Source organism: Equus asinus, chromosome 21 (assembly GCF_041296235.1).
Source record: "Equus asinus isolate D_3611 breed Donkey chromosome 21, EquAss-T2T_v2, whole genome shotgun sequence".
Taxonomy (NCBI): Eukaryota; Metazoa; Chordata; class Mammalia; order Perissodactyla; family Equidae; genus Equus; species Equus asinus.
The window spans coordinates 12,144,557-12,169,828 of record NC_091810.1 but is presented as its reverse complement, the minus strand read 5'-3'; the positions used below and the strand labels follow the sequence as shown (position 1 = coordinate 12,169,828).

The following is a 25,272-nucleotide window of genomic DNA, read 5'->3' as shown; positions in this document are numbered from 1 at the left end:
GCACATTGAGGAGGGTGATCTTTACCGACTCTGCTGCTTCACATGCTAATCTCTTCAGGAAACGCCCTCACAGACACACCCAGAAGGAATGTGTTACCAGCTATCTGGGCATCCCCTCTCCCAGTCAAGTCGACACATAAAATTAACCATTGCAGTAGTAATCTATTGTATGGACATACCACTCTGTTTATCCATTCCTCTGTTGTTGAACCCCAAAGGATTGTTTCCAATTTTGAGTATTACAAAGAAAGCTGCTATTAGCATTCATAGATTTAAAGTCTGTGTGGATGTATGATGTCATTTCTCTTGGGTAATTAACTAGGAGTAGAATGACTGGGTCATGTGGTAGTTATACATTTAACGTTTTAAGAAACTGCTAAACTGTTTTCCAAAGTGTTTATACCATTGTGCATCCCCACCATCAGTGAGTGAGTGTTTCAGTTGCTCCCTGTCCTCACCAACCATTCTAAACGTGTGAAGTGGTGTCTCATTGTAGTTTTAATTTGCATTTCCCTGATGGCTAATGATGTTGAGCATCTTTTCACGTGTTTATTACCATCCATATATCTTCTGTGGTATAGTGTTTGTTCATATCTTTTGCCCATTTTTATTAGATTGCTTGTATTCTTATTATTGCATTGTAAAAGTTCTTTATATATTCTGGATACAAGTCTTTTTCAGATGCAACATGTATGAGGAATATTTTCCTCCAATCTGTCTTATGTTTTAATTTGCTTAATAGTATTTTTTATATTAACATATTTTATTAATGCAAAATTATCAATTGGTACTTGAGAAATGAAGCTAGCAAATCTCTCAAATTTGCCATCAAACTCTTAACTTATTGATCTGTTTGTAATTGGATTAATATTACTGAGTACATATTTACCTTTTATTTCTTTTTTAAAAATTTTATTGAGGTCATAATATTTTATAACATTGTGAAATTTCACTTGTACATTATTATTTGTCAGTCACCATAAATATGTGCCCCTTTACCCCTATGTCTATCCCCAACCCCCTTTCCCTCTGGTAACCATAAATCTGTTCTCTTTCTCCATGTATTTGTGTATCTTCCACATATGAGTGAAACCATTCTGTGTTTGTCTTTCTCTGTCTGGCTTATTTAACTTAGCATAATACCCTCAAGGTCCATCCATGTTGTTGCAAATGGGACGGGTTTTGTCTTTTTTTTATGGCTGAGTAGTATTCCATTGTATATACATACCACATCTTCTTTATCCATTCTTCAGTTGATGGGCACTTGGGTTGTATCCACATCTTGGCTATTGTGAATGATGTGGCAATGAACACAGGGGTGCATAAGTCTCTTTGAATTGTTGATTTCAAGTTCTTTGGATAAATAACCAGTAGTGGGATGGCTGGGTCATATGGTATTTCTATTTCTAGTTTTTTGAGGAATCTCCACACTGTTTTCCACAGTGGCTGCACCAGTTTGCACTCCAACCAGCAGTGTATGAGGGCTCTCTTTTTCCCACATCCTTTCCAACGCTTGTCATTTTTTGTCTTAGTATCTTTTGAAGAGCAGAAGTTTTACATTTTGATGAAGTCCAATTTATTAATGTTTCTTTTATGATTATTACATTTTATGTCCTGTTTTAAGAAGTCTTAGGCTAATGTCACAGAAGTATTCTTTCAAGTTTCTTCTAGAAGTTTTATAGTTTTAGCTTTTATGTATATGATCCATTTTGAGTTTTTTGGTATACAGGGAGAGGTGAAAAGTTAAGGTTCATGTTTTTTCCATACAGATATCCAGTTGTTCCAGAAGCAAACATTAGAAGGGCTATCCTTTCCATATTTCCTTGGAAACTTTGTAAAAAAAAAATCAGCTGACCGTACATGTGCGGGACTGTTTCTGGACCCTCTGTTTTGTCCCCTTAATCTCTATGTCCTTCCTTATGCCAGTACCACACCATTTTGATTGCTATAACTTTATTACAGTAAGTCTTGAAATCAAGTAGTATGTTCTCCGTGCTTTGTTCTTCTTTTTCAAAAATGTTTAGGCTGTTCCAGTTTCTCTGCATTTTCATATAAATTTTAGAATCAGCTAGTCGATTTCTACAAACAACTTGCTGGATTTTTCACTGAACTTGCATGGAGTTTATAGACCAATTTGGGAGAACTATTATTTTACAATGTCAAGTGTCCCAGTCCATGAACATGGCATAGCTCTCCATTTATTAGGCCTTTAAAAATTACTCCCAGTAATACTTTGTAGTTTTCAGTGAATAAGTCTTGCTCATATTTTGTTAAATTAATATCCTATTATTTTGTGTTTTCCGATGCCACCTGAAGGGTATAATTTTTAAATTACACTTTCCAGTTGGTCATTTCTAGTCTATAAAAGTATTTTTTGTAGATAGATCTTGGATCTTGTGATCTTTCTAAATTTATTAGTTACACTAATTTCTGATCTTTTTTTCTATTTTATTATAAACACTGATTTAATTGCATCGCATAAATTTGATATGTCATGTTTTAATTTTCATCGACTTCAAAATATTTTCTAATTTTCCCTATGATTTCTTCTTTGACTCTTAGATAATTAAAAGTGTTTTGTTTGATTTCCGAATATTTGGTTGATTTCTGAATGTTTGGGGATTTTAAAAATATCTAATTTCATTGATTTCTAATTTAGTTTTTTTAACTAGGTTTTACCCAGAGAATATACTCTGTATGCTTTTGACTTTTTTTTGTTTTTTTTTTTTTGGTGAGGAAGTTTGGCCCTGAGCTAACACCTGTTGCCAATCTTCCTCTTTTTTGCTTGAGGAAGATTGTCCCTGAGCTAACATCTGTGCCAGTCTTCCTCTATTTTGTATGTGGGATGCTGCCACAGCATGGCTTGATGAGCGGTGTGTAGGTCTGCACCCAGGATCTGAACCTGCGAACCCTGGGCTGCTGAAGTGGAGCACGTGAACTTAACCACTACACCACCAGCAGGCCCCCTACTTTTAACTTTTAAAAATGTATAGAAACTTGTTTTGTGGCTCAGCATTTGCTCCATCTTGGTGAATATTCCATGTGTGCTTGGAAAGGATGAATATCTGCTGTTTCTAGGTGTTAGAGGGTTAAGCTGGTTGATACTGTTTGAGTCTTCTCTATCCTTATTGAGAAAGGAGCACGGGCATCACCCCACTGTAATTGTGGATTTGTCTGTTTCTCCTTTCAATTCTATCAACTTTTGTTTTATGTATTTTGAAGCTTTGTAATTAGGTACAACACATTTAGGTTACTATGTCTTCTTGGTAAATTGACACCTGTATCATTATGAAATGACTCTTTTTATCCCCGGTAATGTTTGTCCTGAAGTCTACTTTGTCTGATAATAATATAGGCACTCCAGCTTTTTAGGAAATTGATTAGTGCTTGCATGATATATCTTTCTTCTATCCTTTTATAGATTACTTGTGTTTTTATGTTTAAAGTGACTTTTTGGTAGATAGCACATAGTTAAAAAAAACATGCTATGTGCTTTTTCAATCCATTCTGATAATCTCTGAATTGCTGTTTGAATGTAGACTGTTTACATTTAGTGTAGGTATCCGTGTGTTTGTGACAACATCTACCACCTTGCTCTTTGTTTTCGATTTTCCCTTCTTTTCTTGGTGCCTTTTTCTTCTTTTCCTGTCTTCTTTGCATTAATTATTTTTTAGTATTTCCTTTAAGCTTCACTATTGACTTATTAGCTATACCTTTTTATTTTATTTTGTTGCGGTTGCCCTATAGTTTAGAATATACACTTCAACTTATCACATTCTATGTTTGAATATTATACCTCTTCACGTATAACGCAAAACCCTCCTGAGCGTATGCCTCATTTCTCACCTGCTATCCTTTGCTCTGTTGTTTTCGTACCGTTTATTTCTATATATGTCGTAAATCCTACAATGCATAGTTTTACTTTAAACAGTCAATTGCCTGTAAAAAAATTGAAAAATGAGAAAAAAGTTTTCTCATTACTGATGCTTTTTCCATTTCCAGAACTCTTCATTCGTTTCTGTAGCTCCAAGTTTTTACCTGGTTTATTTATCATTGGCTTGAAGAACTCCCTGCCACATTTCTTGCATTGCAGGTCTGCTGGTGATTAAAGAAAGCTCCCAGCTTCGATCCTCTGAAAGTCTTCATTTTGTCTCCATTTTCCCCCTGGATGTAGATCTCTGGGTTCACAGGTTTTCTTCCCACGCTCTACGGATGTCGCTTCCGTATCTCCTGGCTTGCATAGTTTTGGGTGAGATGACGTTGGCCATCTTCTCTTTGTTCCCCCGTATCCCTCATTTTCCACCGTTTGATTGCAATGCACCTTTGTGGCTGTCTTTCTGTTTTCACTCTAGGAGTTGCAGGTTGGGTCCCCTGGAATCAGATGATGGGGTGGAGTTTGGGGTACAGTGTTGATTAAGTATCAACACTTGTGAAAGGAAAGAGGTGGAGGCAGGGTTTGGCAGTGAAAGAGAACTTCAGGGCAGCTTTGATGGACTCCGCCCATCCTAGCAGGGGGCCCTGGAGAACTTTCCATCACAGTGTCCTGCATTGAGCTGAAATGGCTGCGCCTGCCCTGTCACCTAATGCAGGCTGTCCTGGGAAGGTGTGGCCTGGATCCGCGTAGCTCTCTGCAAGATGATGCAAACCCCAAAGGAGCTGTCAGCTGAGGGCTTTCTGCAGCCTGCACCCCTACAGCTTCCCTGCATGTGCTTCCTGGATGGGGACTCTGGCAGTGAGCGCAGCTTCCAGTTTACCATGCCAGGGGTGCTGAGCTTCCTGGATCTGTGGGTTTACTATTTCCATCAAATTTAGAACATTGTCATCGAATATTTTTCATCCTCCCCTCCTGGTACCCTAATTACACACAGACTGCTTAATATCGTCCCACAGATGACATTTTCAGTTCTGTTCATTTTACTTTCAGCATTTTTTTCTCTCAGTTCTTCAGTTTAGATAGTTTCTATTGCAACGTTTTCAAGTTCATTGATCTTTCCCTTTGCAGTGTGTAACATGCTGTTAATCTCATCCAATGAACGTTTCATTTCGGGTATTGTATTTTTCACCTCCAGAAGTGCCATTTGGTTCTTTTTTATATCTTCCATAGCTGTCTTCATTATGTTCATGTTTTTCTGTAAATTCTTGAGCATGCTGAGCATTTTTACAACAGCTGTTCTAAAGCCCCTTTCTGATTCCGTCATCTCTGACATTCCGGAGCCTGTATCCATGGGGTGATTTTTCTCCTGGTTGTGGGTCACACTTCCCTGTGCCTTTGGATGTCCGGTTACTTTTGAATAACCACTGTGAATGAGTCTTTCTTTCCAGAAGGCTGGACTTGTTCTGGCCAGCTCACATTTCTTGTGAATCAGCTTGGCCCTCTCAAGGATCATTTGAATCTGTGACAAAGAGGGTTGAGAGTGGCCTTTCCTCTAGGGCTGGCTTAGCCTCACTTCAAAGGCATGGCCCTTCTGGAGCCTCCACGGAGTGCCCCAGGTGTTCATGGTGGCCTTTCCTCTCTGGCTGGTCTCCCAGTCCCACGTGTCCCCCACTCTCACCCCAAGCCCCCCAGAGTAGCATTCAGCAACAGAGCCAAGAGGGCCCCTGTGCAGAATCCTTCACCTCTGTCTCTGCATAGCTCCTTCCTCTTCTGTACTCTGTCCTGCAAATCCTAGCTCCCTCAGTCCCCTGGAGCCAGGTTCCTTGCTGTGCTCTGCTGGGTTCCCGCCACCTGCAGGCAGTGGGCTGAGGTGGTCACAAGCCTCATCTCATTTGTTTCTCTTCTCTCAGAGATCACAGTCCAGAGACTGTACCTGTTGTCCAATGTCTGAAAACAGTTGTTTCATGTAATTTGCCCACTTTACTAGGCATTTACAGCGGGAGGGCAAGGCAAGTCCAGTTACTCTCATGTGGTTAGAAGTGGAAGTCCTCCAGATATTTTTAAAAACCATGTTAAGGGAGTATCTGTGTTTTCCTATTTTATTAAGAGGTTTAAAAATTGAGAATGTATGCTGAATTTCTCAAAATTTCTTTTGCCTTTTATTGGGATGATCACACGATTTTTAAAATCTGTTAATATGGCGTTTTATATACTTAGATTTCCTAAAATGTAAACTCCCCCGACCCGACCAAATTGCCAGACATTTTACCTGCATTGCCTTATTCGATCCACCCCAGAATCCTTAAAGCAGGGTTGCTTTCAGCGTCAGATGGGATATTGCTATTTCTCATCTAACAGAGGAGAAGATGGCTGGGAGAGGGCTGGCCGCGGGGGAATGGCGGGGTGGGGGATGGGAGCCAGGGAGGCCCCACTCCAGACATGCACAGTCCCCTTCTGGGTCCCCAGGGCAGCTTCTGCAGCCGAGCTTGGGAATACCGGTGTCCTAGGGGCGTCAGGCCGCTTCTAGCCCCAGAAGGCTTCCATTTGCGGACAGTCCTGAGCTCCGGGACAGGTCTGACTGCCGCTGGTCAGTCCCTCATTCCCATGGCGGGACGGAGGGGCTGTTTTCCGTGGAATTTGTCCAAGAGAAGGAAGCCCTTGCTGTGCCACAGTCACCTCCTGGCTGAGACTGTGTCCAAGGACATCTTCAGTTGGAAAGGGAGCTAATGGAAGCCACGTTTGTGGGTTTTCTAGCCATTTTTGGCTTATTAACATGCAGGGGAGCGGGAAGACTGGATGTAAGTCACAGCTGGTGCACTTGGGCAGACAACTTCATCCTCTCAAACCCTGGCCGCTCCCTTTGTGCACTGGGAATAGTCATCCCAGCCCTCCACGGACACTTGTGATGGCTGGATGAGACCACACGTACGGCAGCTCCAGAGTCCTGATAGATAGGAGAGACAGTTGCCATTGACAGTATGTACATCAACATCTTATTTAAAAAGAGAGGAAAAGATCTTGATCTCTCCCCTCTCCCTGGGCATCCCCTCCCTTTCCCCATCCACCGTGACTGGGGATCTTGTGTCAGTTGCCTGTCGAGAGCGTGCACTCAATCGAGTGTAGATATATGAAAGCCAGTGGAGCTGGTGCCCTGTCTGGCTTGTCCACACGATGCACGGTGGGGTTGGTTGTGTGATACGTTGTGGGACAGCAGAGCTCTGCATCCCGCAGCTGTAGAGCCAGGTGGCTTGCCTGCTACTGTCTGGCTGCTCCTGTCTTGCTTCAGGGAGCACCGAGAGCTCTGGGAGAATCTACAAATATAGAAGTGGCCCCTTCTGAGGAATGTTAGGCCTCAGCGAGGGACCAGCAGCTCTTGTGTGCGGTAGTCTGGCCCCTGTGCTGGAAGCTGTGGGTTCCCAGAGTCAGAGGGCTTGTGGCGTTCTTTGGAAGATGGCATCCATGCTCCTGCCTTGGAGCCTCGCTGTCTCAGATTGACAGCTTCCCTGGAGCCCGGTTCCTGACTGGTTGCAGAATCGCTCAGGAAATTTACCAGCCAAAAACCTCAACTCTGTCCCCATTAAACAACAACTCCCCATTTCCTCTTCCCCCAGCCCCTGGCAACTTCTAACCTACATTCTGTCACTGTGAATTTGCCTAATCTAGGTACTTCATATAAGTGGAATCATACAATATCTGTCCTTTGGTGATTGATTTATTTCAGTTAGTATAATGTCCTCAGGGTTCACCCATGTTGTAGCATGCATCAGAATCTCCTTCCTTTTTAAGACTGAATAATCTTTCATTGTACGTACACACCCCTTTTGTTTGTGCATTCATCCATTGATGGACACTTGGGTTGCTTCCACATTTAGGCTGCTGTGAATGATGCTGCTGTGAGCATGGGGATGTAAATATCTGCAAATGTCTAGTCAAGTCCCTGCTTTCAATTCTTTTTTTTTTAAGATTGGCACCTGAGCTAACAACTGTTGCCAATCTTCTTTTCTTTTTTTTTTTTTTTCTGCTTTTTCTCCCCCAATCCCCCCCCCCGGTATAGTTGCATATCTTTTTTTTTCGGTTGTGTGTCCTTCTAGTTGTGGCATGTGGGACGCCTCCTCAACATGGCGTGATGAGTGGTGCCATGTCCGCGCCCAGGATCCGAATCGGCGAAACCCTCGGCTGCCGAAGTGGAGCACATGAGCTTAACCACTCGGCCACGGGGCCGGCCCCTCAATTCTTTTGTATATACGCCCAGAAGTGGAATTGCTGGGTCATATGGTAATTCCACGTTTAAGTTTCTGAGGAACCTCCATACCTCTTTCCACAGTGGGTGGACCATTTTACATTCCCTCCAACAGTGCACAAGGGTTCCAATTTCTCCAAATCCTTACCAACACTTGTTATTTTCCATTTTTAAAAAAATTTTTTATTGAGTTAATGATAAGTTACAATCTTATGAAATTTCAGTTGTACATTATTGTCTGTCAGTCGTGTTGTAGGTGCACCCTTTCACCCTTTGTGCCCACCCCCCCCCACCCCACCTTTCCCCTGGTAACTGCTAATCTGTTCTCTTTGTCCACATGTTTAAATTCCTCATATGAATGGAGTCATACAGAGATTGTCCTTCTCTATCTGGCTTATTTCACTTAACATAATTCCCTCAAGGTCCATCCATGTTGTTGCAAATGGGACGATTTTGTTCTTTTTTATGGCTGAGTAGTATTCCATTGTATATATATATATATACCACATCTGTTTTATCCAATCATCTGTTGATGGGCACTTAGGTTGCTTCCACATCTTGGCTATTGTAAATAATGCTGCAATGAACATTGGGGTACATAGGACTTTTGGAATTGCTGACTTCAAGTTCTTTGGATAGATACCCAGTAGTGAGATAGCTGGATCGTATGGTACTTCTATTTTTAATTTTTTTGAGGAATCTCCATACTGTTTTCCATAGTGGCTGCACCAGTTTGCATTCCCACCAGCAGTGTATGAGGGTTCCTTTTTCTCCACAACCTCTCCAACATTTGTTACTATTTGTTTTTGTTATTTTTGTCCTTCTAATGGGTGTAAGGTGGTATCTTACTGTAGTTTTGATTTGCATTTCGCTGATGATCAGCGATGATGAACATCTTTTCATGTGCCTATTGGCCATCCGTGTATCTTCTTTGGAGAAATGTCTGTTCATGTCTCCTGCCCATTTTTTGATCAGGTTGTTTAATTTTTTGTTGTTGAGTTGTGTGAGTTCTTTATGTATTATGGATATTAAGCCTTTGTCAGATGTATTACTTGCAAATATTTTTTCCCAGTTAGTGGGTTGTTTTTTTGTTTCAATCCTGTTTTCCCTTGCCTTGAAGAAGCTCTTTAGTCTGATGAAGTCCCATTTGTTTATTCTTTCTATTGTTTCCCTTGTCTGAGAAGACATGGTGTCCAAAAGATCCTTTTAATACTGACGTCAAAGAGTGTACTGCCTACGTTTTCTTCCAGAAGCCTTATGGTTTCAGGTCTCAGCTTTAGGTCTTTGATCCATTTTGAGTTTATTTTGGTGAATGGTGAAAAAGAACGGTCAATTTTCATACTTTTACATGTGGCTTTCCAGTTTTCCCAGTACCATTTGTTGAAAAACTTTCTTTCCTCCACTGTATGCCCTCAGCTCCTTTGTCGAAGATTAGCTGTCCATAGATGTGTGGTTTGATTTCTGGGCTTTCAATTCTGCTCCATTGATCTGTGCACCTGTTTTTGTTCCAGTACCATGCTGTTTTGATTACTGTAGCTTTGTAGTATGTTTTGAAGTCAGGGATTGTGATGCCTCCAGCTTTGTTCTTCTTTCTCAGGATTGCTTTAGCAATTCAGGGTCTTTTGTTGCCCCATATGAATTTTAGCATTCTTTGTTCTATTTCTGTAAAGAATGTCATTGGGATTCTGATTGGGATGGCATTGAATCTGTAGATTGCTTTAGGTAGAATGGACATTTTAACTATGTTTATTCTTCCAATCCATGTGCATGGAATGTCTTTCCATCTCTTTATGTTGTCATCCATTTCTTTCAGAAAAGCCTTGTAATTTTCATTGTATAGGTCTTTCACTTCCTTAAATTAACCCTGAGGGATTTTATTCTTTTTGTTGCGATTGTGAATGGTATTGTGTTCTTGAGTTCTTTTTCTGTCAGTTCATTATTAGAGTATAGAAATGCTACTTATTTACGTAAATTGATTTTGTACCCTGCGACTTTGCTGTAGTTGTTGATTACTTCTAAAAGTTTTCCAATGGATTCTTTGGGGTTTTCTATATATAAGATCATGTCATCTGCAAACAGCGAGAATTTCACTTCTTCCCTCCCTATTTGGATTCCTTTTATTCCTTTCTCTTGCCTAATTGCTCTGGCCAAAACCTCCAGTACTATGTTAATTAAGAGTGGTGATAGAGGGCAACCTTGTCTCGTTCTTGTTCTCAAGGGGATGGCACTCAGTTTTTGCCCACTGAGTATGATGTTGGCTGTGGGTTTCTCATATATGGCCTTTATTATGTTGAGGTAGTTCCCTTCTATCCCTGTTTTGTTCAGAGTTTTTATCATAAATGGCTGTTGGATCTTGTCAAATGCCTTCTCTGCATCTATTGAGATGATCATGTGGTTTTTATTCCTCAGTTTGTTGATGTGGTGTATCACGTTGATTGATTTGCGGATGTTGAACCATCCCTGTGTCCCTGGTATGAATCCCACTTGATCATGATGTATGATCCTTTTGATGAATTGCTGAATTCTGGTGTCCAAAATTTTGTTTAGAATTTTTGCATCTATGTTCATCAGTGATGCTGGCCTGTAGTTCTCTTTTTTCATGGTGTCCTTGTCAGGCTTTGGTATCAGCGTGATGTTGGCCTCATAGAATGTGTTAGGAAGTGTTCCATCCTCCCTAATTTTTTGGAATAGCTTGAAAAGGATAGGTATTAAATCCTCTCTGAAAGTTTGGTAGAATTCCCCTGGAAAGCCATCTGGTCCTGGGGTTTTATTCTTTGGGATGCTTTTGTTGGCTGTTTCAATCTCTTTCCTTGTGATTGATCTGTTCAAATTGTCTGCTTCTTCTTGAGTGAGCTTTGGGAGATTGTAGGAGTCCAAGAATTTACCCATTTCCTCCAGGTTATCCATTTTGCTGGCATATAGTTTTTCGTAGTATTCTCTTATAATCCGTTGTATTTCTGCGGATTCTGTTGTTATTTCTCCTCGCTCATTTCTGATTTTGTTTATTTGAGCTTTCTCTCTTTTTTTCTTTGTAAGTCTGGCTAGGGGTTTGTCAATTTTATTTATCTTCTCAAAGAACCAGCTCTTTGTTTCATTGATCCTTTCTACTGCCTTTTTTGTTTCAATAGCATTTATTTCTGCTCTGATTTTTATTATTTCTCTCCTTCTGCTGACTTTGGGCTTTGTTGGTTCTTCTTTCTCTAATTCAATTAGGTGTAGTGTAAGATTGCTGATTTGGGATTTTTCTTGTTTGTTAAGATGTGCCTGAATTGTGATGAATTTTCCTGTTAATACAGCTTTTGCTGTATCCCATATGAGTTGGTATGGCATGTTATCATTTTCAGTTGTCTCCAGGTATTTTTTGACTTCTTCTTTAATTTCTTCAATGATCCATTGCTTGTTCAATAGCATATTGTTTAGTCTCCACATCCTTGTGCCTTTCTTAGCTTTTTTCTTGTAATTAATTTCTAGCTTTATAGTATTATGATCAGAGAAGATGCTTGTTATTATTTCAATTTTTTTTAAATTTGTAGAGGCTTGCCTTGTTTCCCAACATATGGTGTATCCTTGAGAGTGTTCCATGAGTGCTTGAGAAGAATGTGTATTCTGCTGTTTTTGGATGAAGTGTTCTATATATGTCTATTAAGTCCAACTGTTTTAGCTTTTCATTTAGCTCCACTGTTTCTTTGTTGATTTTCTGTCTGAATGACCTGTCCATTGATGTGAGTGGGGTGTTGAGGTCCCCTACTATTATTGTGTTATTTTTGATATCTTCTTTTAGGTTTGTTAATGGTTGCTTTATGAACTCTGGTGCTCCTGTGTGGCGTGCATAGATATTTATACGCGTTATTTCTTATTGATGAAGTGTCCCTTTGATCATTATATATTGACCCTCTATGTCTCTCTTTACCTGCCTTATCTTGAAGTCTGTTTTGTCTGATATAAGTATTGCAACACCTGCTTTCTTTTGTTTGCTATTAGCTTGGAGTATCATCTTCCACCCCTTCACTCTGAGCCTGTGTTTGTCCTTGGAGCTGAGGTGTGTTTCCTCTAGGCAACAAATCGTTGGATCTGGTTCTTTAATCCATTTTACCACTCTGTGTCTTTTTATTGGAGAATTCAATCCGTTTACATTGAGGGTGAGTATTGATGCATGAGGGCTTAATGCTGTCATTATATCACTCGTTTTCCAGTTTGCCTGTGTTTCCTTTGCTTCTCAACCTGTGTGTTTTAGCCTACCCATTGACTTCTGCAATTTCTTATGCTGGGTTTCTTAGATTATTCTTATTTATGTTTTGTGTCTCTGTTTTGTTTTTTAGTTTAGTGGCTACCCTGCAGTTTGTATTCAGAATCTCATGTATAACATAGTCCATTTTCTGGTGGTCTCTTACTTCCTTAGCCTAGACTGTTTCAGTCTCTTTCCTCCTCCCGTCCTAAATTATTATTTTCATCTCTTATTCCAACTTGTGTTGTGAGTTTGTGGTTAGAGTGATAAGATTGTCTTTGCTTTGGTGATTTCCTTCTCTTTACCCTAATGCTATAGTTGAATATTTGCTATCCTATTCAGATTCTATCTATTTGTCTCCCTATTCTGTGTTTTGTGACCCCTTTCTCCCTTTTTTTCTTTTTTCAGGTATGAGAGCCTTCTTGAGGATTTCTTGTAGTGGAGGTCTTGTGAGTACAAAGTCCCTTAGCTTTTGTTTGTCTGGAAAAGGTTGAATTTCTCTCTCATATCTGAAGGATATTTTTGCTGAATAGAGTACTCTTGGCTGAAGATTTTTATCCTTTAAAGTTTTGAATATGTCACTCCAATCTCCCCTAGCTTGTAAGGTTTCTGTAGAGAAATCTGCTGAAAGTCTGATGGGGGTTCCTTTGTAGGTTATTTTCTTCTGCTTTGGTGCCCTGAGTATTCTTTCTTTGTCATTCGTGTTTGCCATTTTTACTACTATATGCCTTGCAGTGGGTCTTTTTACATTGACAAATCTGGGAGATCTGAAAGCTTCCTCCACACACATTTCTCTCTCAATCCCTAGATTTGGGAAGTTCTCTTCTATTATTTCGTTGAGCACACTTTCTGCTCCATTTTCCTTTTCCACGCCCTCAGGAATTCTGAAGATTCTTAAGTTGCAATTTCTCATTGAGTCAGCTATTTCTCTGAGATTTTCTTCAGTTTTTTAAATTCTTAGTTCTCTTTCTTCCTCTGTCTGGAGCCATTCAGCCTATCTATCTTTGATTATGCTAATTTGCTCCTCTGTGGTGTCTATACGGGCATTCAGGGAGTCCGTATTCTGTTTTATCTGGTCCATTGTATTTTTCATCTGTAGTATTTCTAACTGATTCTTCTTTATAATTTCAGTCTTTTGTGAAGTAACTCCAGAACTTGTTGACTTGTTTGTCTATATTTCCCTTTACCTCATTGAATATTCTGATGATAGCTATTTTGAATGCATCTTCACTTAGTTTACTCATTTCCAAGCCCTTAGGACCTACTTCTGTATTTTTATTGTTTTCCTTTTGGACTGGAGCTTTTATAAATTGCTGGATGGTAGAGCAGCAGTTTTTGTGCATGATGCTATTATTCAGCTGCAGTTACAGCCTGTCGCCACTAGATGGGGGTCGAGATCCTTGTGTTCTGAGCCCTCCATCTTCAGTCGCGATGGCGGTGCGCAGTGTGGGTTGGGGGAGGAGAGGCACTTTCTCTTGTGGGCTGACCTGGATTGGGTCAGCTCTTGTCTCTGCTCTCCTGGGGCCCTGGCTTGCTGGGGCTCCCCCACGTGAAAGCTTTCCCCTGTTAGAGGGTTTTGCTGCACCGGTGGTGGGAGTCCTGGATGATCCCTGGATGTGCGGCCCCTCCCCCGCTCCTTCCCGCACTGTGGCAGCGATCCCAGTCTCTAGCGGAAGGAGCAAACTTCTCTCTTACCCTGTTCCAGCTCCTCTGAGGGCGGCTCCAGCCTCTCCGCCTTCCGTCATTTGGCTGCTGTGGGTCTCTGATGATTTCTGTTACTAGGATTTTTCTTTTTGGTTGGAGAGCAGTTGCTCTTTTTGGTTGTAATTTGTCGGGGAGAGAGTCCCGGGCGAGCTCATGCTGCCATGTTGCTGACGTCACCCTCCTATTTTCCATCTTTTTGATAATAGCCATCCTAATGAGTTTGAAGTAGTATTTCATATGGCAGACAAAGACTTTGAAACATTCCTTGCATGTTTGACTTTGAAGGTATCCTGCAGACCATCTAACCCAATCTTTTGTTTTGTTAACATGTCTTCCTTCATTTATTCCCTTATTCACTTGGTGAGCACTGGCTGAGCACCAGGCACAGGTTCTGTGGTGAGGATCAGGCTTCTGAATGGATACCCAGGGCATGTCCGGCACCAGGTCCTGTGTGTAGCAGGTGCTCAGGAGACTTTCCCTGGATCTCCTGGGACAAGGAGCTGTGGCTTGGCCTCCTGCCATCTGCCAGCAGTGCTCAGTTTGCAAGCAGCCAAAGCCTTTGACAATAAGGGAGGATAAACTCATCTTTTTTGGCAGAATGGAGAAACCCTGGGCTCCAGGATGCTGTCCTGGGGCTTTCATCCATCCATATGTCCACTCATCAGTCCATAAGACTGTCATCCATCCATCCATCCACCCACTTACCCATCTGTCCATCCATCCACCTATCCATCTGTCCATCCTCATTTTCATCTTTCCATCACTCCATCCATTCGATCGTTTATCCTTCCATCTATGTATTCTCTTACTATTCTCTTCTCTTCCTATTCATGCATTTATCCATCATACATTCATCTGTTCATCTGAACCTCCATCTTTTAGATTAATCTTTCACTCCATCTTCTATTTAATCGACTATCGGTCTAAACATATAAAAAGAGTCATTGCCAAGGGAAGAAGGCTCATAAGGGAAGACAAGGGTGGAATGCCATGATTTATGAGCTAGGGGCCAGAGACGGGAAGTCAGAGTGTGTGGATGATAAAGTCTCTGGCTTCTCCAAGGAAGGGAATGCAGGAGAAAAGGCAGGGAGAGCGTCAGGGGTTTAAAGTAATGGGACATATCTTTTCTCCTTCTAGTTGGACTTGAGGTGGGAATAATAATAATCATAATATCAATAAATAATAATAATGAAGTTTTATTTTTAATTGAGTGTTTGCCATAAGACATGTCCTTCCTTACTCTTTCCCCTCTCCCCCCTCGTGCCCTCCCTCCCCACGTCCCCCCTCCTCTCCCCTCTCTTGCTTCCTCTCTCTCTCCCTCCCTTTCCCCATCCTCCAGGTGTAGCCCCTCTTGGTTAATGGCTCTGCCAGTCACTTCTGACCTCAGAGTTGTTCTTCTCAGACTTCACCAAGACCTCAGTGTTTGATTCTGTACTCTCTTCTCCATCCCCATGGCTGCTATCCTAGTTGGGGGTCTCATCACTGTCACTCCCCCTGCCTTGTGACAAAACCTGTCTTCCCTGACTCCAGTGAGACCCCGCCCCCATTCCCAAAATACCCCCCTGCTTTGCCATAAGTCATCATTCTGATCTGGTCATCAGCTTCTGTCCACTCTCTGTTGTCTACTGGATAAAACACAGACGTTTTGGCTTGGCATTCAAGGCCATGGCAGCCTGGGCCAAACTCACCTTCTGGCCTCATTTCCATCCTTACCCTTTATACCCCAGCCTTACTGAACTCAGCCAGACTCCCAAGTCCACTAAACCCTTTCATGCTTTCTTGCCTTTTTCTCAAACTGTCAGGCTGATTGGGTCACTCTCACCTCCCCAATCCCTCACCCCTCCTTGGTCAGACTCTCCTTTATGCCCTTGTTGATTAAAAAGTATTGTTTCTAAAGCAGGCTTGCATGCACGTGCAAAAACCCCAAACCGTTGTGTATCAAATGTGCATTGAACAGTAAGTCATCTTCTTACCCCTGAATGTAGTCTCCAGTTCTCTTGCTTATTTCTTGTGTATCATTCCAGAACATTCTATGCATACACAAGCTCATTTGTGCTTATGTCTCCTACCTTTTTACACAAATGGTGGTATCCTGTACAGACACTTCCTCATCCTGTTTACTTAAACAGCTTATCCTGGAGTTGGTCCCTTGACGCTGTCTGTCAGCCTGTTCTTTGTCATGGCTGTAGAGCATGCACAGAGTATTTCTGGTGTAGGTATGACATCATTCACTGATGGGCCCTGGGGCTGTTTCCAGCCTCTGCTGGGATGTTTTGATGGTGTCTTTACGCACCTATGTAGGATGCATTCAGAGAAACAGAAAAAGCTGCTGGGCAATGGGGATGGGCATTTAAAATGAAGTATGCCACCAAATTGTCCTCTAAAGAGGTTTTGTCAATTTTTAGTGCAGCCAAATGTGTGAGAGCTCCTGTCCCGTGCTTCCAGGTCCTCTGTCTGTCCCGGGGTGGATGCAGGGCCTGGCTGATTAAGGCCATGGCTGTTCCAGGCTGGATCCTGAGCCACCTCCCCAGCCTGGTGCCGAGAGAAGGCAATGCGAGGTGGTGAATGAACTGGAGGTGACCACAGGAGGGACTTACTCCCTTTAACAGTGTTTGCAACTGTGGAAAAAATGGTTCTGGGGCCAGGTCAGTTCCAGGCCCCCTGGCTCGAATGCAAATGAAAGGAGGCTCCAATCTAAGCAGAGATTGGTGGGCTTCCCTTGGAAAAGCCATTCCTGGGGCCCCAGGACAGAGGTGGGGCCGCCACCCAGACCAAATGTGGCATGGATTCGCCTGGCAGTGTGGGGAGCAAAGCTGGCAGAGAAGCTTAAGGGGTCAGACTCAGGCTTTTGGAGTGAACAGCCCAGCCCAATTTGGTTATTTGTCCCACTGGAAACAATGCATTTGATTAATAAGTCACTTTGTGAGCAATTAATCACACTCCTCCTTTTTCTTTGACTTTTGGCCTCCTCAGCCATTTGGGGTTGTGGAACAAACATGGGGGTTGATCAGAGCCTGGGGGCCCATGCTGACTGCCTCATTGCTGGAAAGAAAGCTCTCAGGCTGGAGGCGGCTGAGGCCTGGCTCCGGACAGGCCACCGTGCAGCTGTAGGGCTCCACATGGCAGGGCTCGGGCCAGCTCCCCCGGTTCACCTTCCCAGTCCTTGGTGGCCCCTCCAAGGCTGGCGGGCTGGCTGACCGCCCGGGAGAGCAGCCTTGCAGTCCTGTCTGCCTGGAGAGTCTACTCTGCAACGGAACGGTGAGACCCTCTAGTTGCCCCTCGATTTTAACGAGTTTTAAATCTTAAACATTTAGCATTTTACAAATTAAGCGTGCACATAAAAGTTCCAAAAAGCTGATAGTTACATGAGTAGTCCCAGATCTATTTTGCCTCCTTCCAGGCTCGTTCCTCAGAGGCAGGCGTCCTTAAATTTTTAGCTGATTGTTTTTCCAGTTACCCCGTATTTCCAGATGTGTTTATACTGCTATTTCTTGGTTTATCAATCTTAGATGTTATAGGTTGGTTAGCGAAGATTTAGTTCTTTTTACATACTGCCACTTCCCCTCCTCCACCTTTCCCAAATAATTATTTTTCTTTTTTAAAAATACTTTTTAATATTTATTTTTTAATTTGCTTTTCCTTCTAAAAATATAGTGCTCAGATATTACGACTTTGTGGAATTAGTCATTTCAGTCCCAAGTGGTGTGCTGTAGTTAACTTTCCACTTGTCTACACTGTTATTTTTGGTTTCTTCATTCCGGTAGTGTCCAAATTGACAATAGTGGAGCCATTTAAAATGGAGTCAGAGCTGCCTTTCCAGAGAAACTGCCTTTCTGTCTCAAACCCTGGACGGGCCAAACCTTTGGACTGAGCCAAAATAGCAAGTGTTCTACCCGCAATTGTTTGAGAGGTCGGTAGGGGAACGGACATCCTATCCTCGTCACAAAGGCTGAGGACTGCAGACTTTCTGAAGACAGAACCAACAGGCAATCAACATTTAGCCAAAACTAGCTCCCTGCCTCCGACTCCAATTCCAATTCTTTGTAATACAACCTCCCTTCTTTGCCTTTAAAAGCCCAGCCTGACTTTTACTCCCAGCGGGAGACTATTGGATTCCTACTTGAATCTGTGCTCCCTGAATTGAAACTCTTTGATCCCCCCAAAATGCTTTTCCTCTTAAACTGGTTTCTGTTTTTGTAGGTTGACATATGGCATCAGAAAGCAGGACCTGGAGCGATCTCACCTTCCCGGAGTGGTGCCCCCTGGAAACGGGTTCTGTACAACAGGCGTCCCTTGTGGGGGCTCACCGCTTCTGTGGACCGCCGGCTCCTCCCCTCATGAGTCCTCTCAGGTTCTGACCTCCCTCCCTTTGGTGAAGGTCTTTGCCTTTCTTTGGGGTTCTGGGGCAACAGCCCAACCTGGGGTCGATCAACCAGGAGACAGTTGTCTTCAAGTCGGCTCATGGCTTTGCTGTCTGGAAAGGTTTATTCCCAGTCTGGTGAGTGCTCAAATTCTGTCTTTTGTGTTGTTTGTCCAAACAGCTGTAGCTGGTGGGTCAGAGCACATGTAACAACTGGGGCTCGCAACTGGTGTCTCTTTGTCCTGCCACGCGTTAACGTGGGAACTTCATCTTCTAAAAGTTCCTGAGAAGTTCCTCCCTTGGCAACTCCAGCTGGGTTTATATTTAAGAACTATGGTCCTTCCTCTTGTAAATTTTTGTCCTGGTGGACCAATAATACAAAAGATGACTTAAAATTACAGTGGCCACTTTGGGGCTCCTTTGAGCTTCCAAAACTTGTCTTTTGGTGCACTAGATCTGAGAACCATGGACCGGATAAACTGAACACAATCTTTAATTTCTGGCACACCTGCTTAAAAACTATGGTCTCGGAAGCTGTAAATATTTACAAAAAACAGCAAAATCTTACTAAGCTTGTTTTGAGTCCTGAGAGCTTGGCTTGGTAACCCTTGGGTTGGGGGCACCAAAATGTGGTCTAAAAGAAATGTAGGTTGCACCCCATTTGCAGTCAAATATGGCTGGGCAGAAATGGGGGTTGAACTCTATATGCAGCTGGGGTCCTACCAAACTGCTGCCAGCCCCCAGGGGAATCACAGGGACAATTAGAAGGAACTTCAGTTTGATAAGCGCATTTGAGAAGTGCACTAAAATCAAAGGCTTCAAAATTCCAAAATAGCCTACTGAAAGTTTCCTTGCAAAAAGCTAATGAAAATTTAAGACATGAGTTACCTAAAAGAGAAGACTATACAACGTCCATTAAGTTAGCTTTACAGACACCCCCATATTTACCTTCAAACAGGGCCCTGTGTGGGCTCCTCCCAGAGTCAACCACACTCTGAGATTTTCTGGGAAACTGCTACGTTATTCCTTAAATAACCAAGCAGAAACGAAAATTAATGGAGTTGTTTAATACTGTCGGGAATATTTACTGTTTGTCTGGCTGAAACCAAGTGAGATATTCGAAAGGATTTAGTAACTTGTGATCAGAGATTTGGCCAAATTGGAAGCTGATATTCAGAGCCTGGTAGGAATTTTTTTAGGCTTCCCCTCCCAAGCTAAAATAAAGCTGTGTATTCAGAGGAAAAGAAATAAATGAAGGATAATGTAATTAGATGGGAATGTCAGTCTTTGATAAGCAACTAACCTCCCCTGTTCATCTCAAAAAGCTTTTGACCTCTCCATTCTCGACCATCCCCAATTCCTAAGACTGAAGGGAATAAAAAGGGGGAAGGAAGCTCAGGAGATGCAGACTGCTGTGGAAGCACCTCTGCCCAAAAACCCGAGGACAATTTAAAACAGAGGCTAGAAGATCTCTGTTTGCCTCTGTCTGTGTGTTTATGTGTGTCTATATATGTATGTTATGAACATGTGAAATTTTTCTACCTCTAGATGATATTGTCAAGACTAGTTTACAAGAGAGCTCTATTTAATTGGCTTAAAAACAAACAAGTGCTGTATAAATTGAGTGTACTCTCAAAAATATAACAGAAACTAACCCAAGTGAATTTCATGATCACATGATCTAAAAAAATATTTGGTATTAAAGCTAATTAAAATTTGTTGGGTTAATTAAAATAGGCATGTCTTTAGAGTTAGCATTAAATATAAAACTTTTGTTCTAACTGCGTTTACTAAAAGGTCAAACAAATTCATGTTATCTCAGTTATAAAATTTGTCGGCAAAAAGAAATTGATGGCTGATTGTGTCTAATGTTTAATGTCTAAAGTTTTTGTAGGTAATCTAAACACAGTTATTGGGAACAAGAAAACTAAATGGATGTCAGTAAGAAAAAAATTTTAGGTGAACTTTTTAACAATAATTATGTATTATGGTATAGTACTTAAAAATAACTTCAAAACCTTTTGGTAATTTGAAACTTTAGAGTTTTGCTAATTTAAGTAAAATGATAAAATTTTTTGAGTATCTAAATCACTTCCAAATAAGATAAAATATTAGACATTAATTATTGAACCTAAGTTTATCTACTTTTCACTTCTTATTACAGAAAAACTAAACAATGTTTGAGTCTGTTAGCAAACATGTCTTGTGCCATGTTAAAAAACTATGCTATGAGAAAATGTATGTTTTCAGTAAAAAAAAGGCATAAGGAATGGAGATATTTTTGTTAAGAAATGAATTTATCCTAAAGTAAAAGAAACTGGTTATGGGAAAGAGGAAAGGGCAAATTCTGAATGTAAAAAAAAGTTACAGAAAGTTTATGGAAGCAGAACCCTGAGAAAAGAGGTTTGGGCTTGGCCAGCTGGTTAAGATGGGAATGAATGAGTAAATGAGTTTCAATATTAAAAGTAAGCTGGTACAAAATCAGAATTTGGTTTTCTCTCTCTTAAAAGGACAGTTTTCTTGGACTGTTGGTCTGCTCTTGATAAGCGATTGTAAAAGGTGTTTTTTTAGAGTGGTTTGCCTGGAAAATAGGGATTCTATGTTTTGTCAAAATAATTTCCTATGTTCAAAAAGCTGAAGCCTTTCTATTAGGAGAGCTAAGGTTTTTATTTATTTATTTATTTTTATTTTTTTTTTATAGCTTTCAGTATGTGGCTGAAAGTCTTTGGCACTTGGTTGAATGGATAACCAAGTATTATTTCACAGTGACCTATGATCTTATTTGATCAAGTGTTTTAAAACTTTTCAAGGTGCCGGCTGGGTTGCGCAGTGGTTAGATTTGCACATTCTGCTTCAGTGGCCTGGGGTTCGCTGGTTCGGATCCCGGCTGTGGACGTGGCACTGCTTGGCAAGCCATGCTGTGGCGGGTGTCCCACTTATAGAGTGGAGGAGGATAGGCTCAGATTTTAGCTCAGGGCCAGTCTTCCTTGGCAAGGAGAGGAGGATTGGCAGCAGACGTTAGCTCAGGGCTAATCCTCCTCCTCCTCAAAAAAAAACCCTTTGATATCTTTGACTAATTTCTCAAAATTCAAATACTAAATAAAGTCTTTTTTTTTTCTTGAAAGTAACTTTGAGAATTTCTGGAGGCCCCCTGGGACTTCTCAAAGAATTTGTTCTCTCTTCTTATAAAGGAGAGTTATTAAACTAATTAGGCTAATTTGATATGTTAAGTCACATGAGAAGCATTGTCAAACATGATAAATATTTTTAGGTTATATTGTGTGGGTAAACGTTATTAATGTAAGTGTTCTAAAAATTATATAAAATTCCTAAAATTCTGATATGTCCCGGTATAATGTTATCAGTCATAATCATTGTCACTATCTTAAAATGTGTATTACGGGAATAACCAAATTTCCTTGTAAAATGCAATGTAATTGGATCTTTAACCATGCCATTTTAAGTCTTTTGTCATATACAGAGAGTTACTCTTTTACTCTGAATCTTTTGCAAATAGGTTTCATCTTTAGAGAGGTTCGTGGAAAGGACTCTGACACTTGCTCTGGATTACAGGTTTCTGGCAAACTTTCAGACCATAAAACTGAACTGGATAAGAAAATACAGAACTCTAATGGAGAAACTGATGGCTTCATAAAACTGCTAACAAAAGATCTAGAACAAATATTAATTACATGGGACGACCTGAACTGGAGGATGCTCAAAGGTTTTGTTTTTCCAGATGTAAAAAAATCTTTGTGAATAAAGATGAAAGGTTTACTTTTTCTCCCTACCCAATCCCTCCAGAATTCAGAAACTCTCAGTGAATATTCTCATTTTCACTTGTGGATATAGAATCTGGTCCCGTGAATTGCCTTTGAAGTTTTCTTATACACCTGTAGACTGGACCCACCCTGGCCTAAGGTGTTGCCTTTGGTCTTGCTGACAGTTCACAGTGCCCTCTTTGGAAAACTTGAACTGACTCCACACGGGACGGTCACTGGCAGATCAGTGTCTGTTGGTACACAACCTTCTGCTGACCCCTTGTCGTCTTATGCTAGTATGACCAGCTACCGTAAGACTCTAATGTCTTACGCTCAAGCCCATCATTAACAGGTTAAAGAAGCTTTCCTGGATCCCAATTTAAAGGATCCTGTTGGTCAGTCTAGAAGCTGGTGACTGGGTATTCTGGAAGCATCATCAGAGGAAGACAGCCCTTGAGCCCTGTTGGAAAAGACCTTACCAAGTGCTCCTGACCACTGACGCTGTTTCAGAACTAGGAGGCATTGAACCTTGGAGACACATCTCCCAGCTAAAGAAGGTTCCACATGACATCTGGTCCTGCACGAATGCTGGAGGCCTCCAAATCTAATTGACCAGGAAGAGAAGCAGCTGACGTGAGGCAGACAGCTTTCCCCAGAAGGCTGAACCAGGCCTGTACACGTTTTACTTGCTGTTGCTTCCTACCTTATTTTCTCCCTGTCTTTCTTGGAAAGACATGACTCTTACTTGCATTTCTCAATCTGTTACAAAGTGGGGAAATCTTTCTGACTGTTGGGTTTATCATCAGAAGCCTCCTTCTGTACATGAATCTAGAGAATCCTTTAGTGTAATTATTACAGTCTCTCTACCACTCCTCCCCTGATTCACTGTGCTAAGTATCTAGAACTTTTCGCCTAACTAATCAAACCTCCAGAGATTTAAGAAGTAACATTTGTAACTGTTGTAAATCCCTCATGTTGAGGTTGGGTAAACACTCCTGACAAGGCGAAAACAGAGCTAGACAGAATTTGAGCACAAGCCGAACAGTAAAATGCAGCACCCACTGCCGTCCCATAGTTCTCTGATCTCTGTAGCTGGCTGCCCTCAGGACTTTCCTCCTGGTTCAGGTCTATTCTCAGATTTGAGTGTAACATTTTGCTTATTATTATAGGAATTCTCACTGTTGCAAAACTTTGTCTCCTCTGCATGGCGCAATGTTATAAAAACACCACTTGGATAATGGTTACTCAGCACTTTAAAATGCTTGCTAAGGCTTATAAGCCTTCGCCTGAGAACCTTTGAGGAGCTACAGTGTTTGGTAGAAGTGGCATTATATGACCTCTGAGGGGAGGTCATACAAGGCCGTGCTGCTTCTGCCTTGCTTGCTGGAGCATTTACTTTGCAACTCTGAGGCTGCCATGCTGGAGAGGCCATTGGGTCCCAGGTGAGCCTGGCCTTCTAGTCATCCACATTGCTGTTCCAGGCTTGGGAGCAGTCCTAGGTCTGAATAGCACTAAGGACTTCCATCGATGGCACAGAACAGATAAATTGCCCAGCTGAGGTGTGTTAGAATCCCTCGTTCATGGACTAGTGAGATGTGATGAAAGGGTTGTTGCGAAGTTTGGGTATAGTTTGGTACATAACAACAGACAACCAGACAAAATGTTTTCTAAATTTTTGCATGCTGAAATGATTCTGGGACCAAATTCCAACATTGGGGGTGGGCACAGTTTCCCACACCATCAAGGAATTCTCTGATACCAGCTGGGTGTCCTACAATTCAACTCAATTCTGACACCTCCTACCTGGAGATTTAAGGTAGGTTAAGAGCTCAATCCCACAAGACTGCCCCCCGCTTCAGATGCCAATCGCAAGTCCAGGTTGTCACCTGTGCTTCTGACCAACCAGCTATAGATTAGAGGTTCCCACAGCCCCTCATTGGGTTCCATTAATGTGCTGGAGTGGCCCACAGGACTCAGAGAAAGGTCTCTGTTACTAGATTACTGGTTTATTATGAAAGGACATAACTCAGGAACAGCTGGTGGAAGAGACTCACAGGGCAAGGTCCAGGGAAGGGGCGCGGAGCCTCCATGTCCTCTGCAGGAGCTGTCCTCTCCCCAAATCGCCACGTGCTCACCAACCTGCAAGCTCTTGGAACCTCATCCTTCTGGTCTGTTTTTTTCTTAAAGGTTGGCACCTCACCTAACATCTATTGCCAGTCTTCTTTTTTTTCTTCTTCTCCCCAAAGCCCCCCAGTACATAGTTGTATATTCTAGTTGTAGGTCCTTCTGGCTCTGCTGTGTGGGACGCCGTTTCAGCATGGCCTGATGAGCAGTGCCATGTCTGCACCCAGGATCTGAACCAGTGAAACCCTGGGCCACTGGAGTGGAGCGTGTGAACTTAACCACTCGGCCACGGGGCTGGCCTCCCTCCAGGTTTTTATGGAGGCTTCATTACACAGCACAACTGATTAAATCATTGGCCAGTGGTGACTGATCCAACCTCCAGCCCCTCTCCCCTCCCTGGAGGTCAGGGGGTGGGACTGAAAGTTCAACCCTCCATTCATGTGGTTGGTTCCCCTGGCAACCAGCCTGTATCCCCAGGTGCTTTCCTAAAGTCACCTCATTGATGTAACAAAGAGACACCTTTATCTCTCTCATCACTTAGGAAATTCCAAGGATTTTAGGAGCTCTGTTAGAAACAGGGATGAAAACCAAATATATGTTTATTATTATAAATCATAATATCACACATATCTATAAATGTCTTTATTCTGCTCTCTTGCTGATGAATGGTAAGCCTGGGAATAGAAATGCAGATGGTCCCTAACTTACAATGGTTTGAATTAAGATTTTCCATTTTACAATGGTGTGAAAGTAATGGGCATTCAGTAGAACTGGTACTTTGAATTTTGACTTTTGATCTTTTCCTGGGCCAGGAATATGTGGTATGATACTTTCTCACGATGTTGGGCAGCGGCAGCCAGCTGCAGCTGCCAGTCAGCCATGTGATCACAAGGATAAAAACCCTATACACTTGCAACCATTCTGTACCCATATGACCATTTTGTTCTTCACTTTCAGTACAGTGTTCACAAAATTACATAAGAT

General features: G+C 41.9%; 1 protein-coding gene across 2 annotated transcripts in view; it reads left to right on the top strand.

Moving 5' to 3' along the window:
• Positions 1-24,362, top strand: part of LOC123279527 (uncharacterized) — a 79,293-nt gene extending 54,931 nt beyond the window's left edge. Inside the window, exons 3-4 of one of the 2 annotated variants that reach the window (XR_011496493.1) lie at positions 18,244-18,541; positions 21,921-24,362. The gene's annotated coding sequence lies outside the window, so the exon portion shown is untranslated. Of the gene's footprint in view, positions 1-18,243; positions 18,542-21,920 lie in introns of those variants that run through there. The other variant, XR_011496494.1, reaches the window with a different exon arrangement.
• Positions 24,363-25,272: the final 910 nt, after the last annotated feature.